Below are 1,393 nucleotides of genomic sequence, written 5' to 3'. Positions count from 1 at the left end.
CACACCCCTATTCTGTTTAGATATTTATAATGCATTGTCTTCTTATCGATCCACCAGTTCACATTTAAAGCTCTGCGTGTTTGCAGGGTAAAAACATGGGTCGATTTTTGCATTTGTCTGAACTCTGAACAAAACATCAGTTTTATAGAAAATGCTCATTCATTCTGACAGTAGGTGGAGTGTTTGGTAGAATTATAACCGTTTCTCCGGTAACTGCTGTACACAAAGCAGCGCAGCACCGGACATTGAACGCGCAGCGCTCATGTTTATTTAATGAAATCATAGCCTTTTGAAGTTTAATCGTCACATTCAGTCATATCACAATTCTGGTCTTTCCGTCCCCAAATTTAAGACTTTTTGAAATCATAATTAAGACTTTCTTGTACAATTTAAGACTTTTTAAGGCCTTAAATTTGATACAACTAAATTTAAGACTTTTTAAGACCCCGCGGAAACCCTGGAAAGCTGCACACCGCAAAATACAGAGATATCCTTAATACAAACTTGGTCCAGAGCGCTCAGGACCTTAGACTGAGCCGAAGGTTCACCTTCCAACAGGACAATGATCCTAAGCACACAGCCAAGAGGATGCAAAAGTGGCTTAGGGAAAAATGTCTGAGTAACCCAGTCAGAGCCTGGACATGAACCCAATCAAATATCTCTGGAAAAAACTGATAATGGTTATCCTTTGACAGTCCCCATCCAACCTGACAGAGCTTGAGAGGATGTACAGAGAAGAATCCAAGAGCGCAAATACAAGTTCAAAACGCCACCAAAGGTGCTTCACCTAAACACTGAGTTAAGGATAGGAACATTTCCCAAGTATATATGCACTGTAACAGAGGCGGACAAAGTACTCAACTCTATTACTTGAGTGAAAGTACAACACATTTATTTGCGGGTTCTGTGCGCAGCATGGCATAACGATGCTCAGAGCAGGCTGTACCGGTGGTAAATATACGGCCCTCAGACAGAACAGGCAAGTGTGGATGCGCTGTCCTTGAAGGACGTTCAACTCGGTTTTGTTTATATTTTGCAATTTTAAATGAAAGATGTCGTATTTATTTATTTTTCTCTGCGACACTTTTCCTACTGTGTTAACAGAAAAATGTCAAACGAATTTAGTATTTTGACAAGACGAATAACCTAGCTATTTGGCTATTTTTGTACAACCTACATTTTTATTATTTTTTTCTCTCTGCAATATAAATTCAAGTCAAAGTCAATAAATTCAAGACTCTTGACAAGACAAATACAATAACATACAATTTTGTGTAGACTACACTTTTATTTGTTAGCCTATCTCTCTTTCAGTAGAGGAAATTTAAATGTGAGATTCTGGAAACGAGATCTAAATTTAGCGGGAACGGTCGGGTCGGGAAGAAAATTATTC

Source organism: Sinocyclocheilus anshuiensis, unplaced genomic scaffold (genome assembly GCF_001515605.1).
Source record: "Sinocyclocheilus anshuiensis isolate Anshui unplaced genomic scaffold, SAMN03320099.WGS_v1.1 scaffold746, whole genome shotgun sequence".
NCBI lineage: Eukaryota > Metazoa > Chordata > Actinopteri > Cypriniformes > Cyprinidae > Sinocyclocheilus > Sinocyclocheilus anshuiensis.
The sequence above is the reverse complement of the archived record's forward strand: the minus strand, read 5'-3'. Positions refer to the sequence as shown.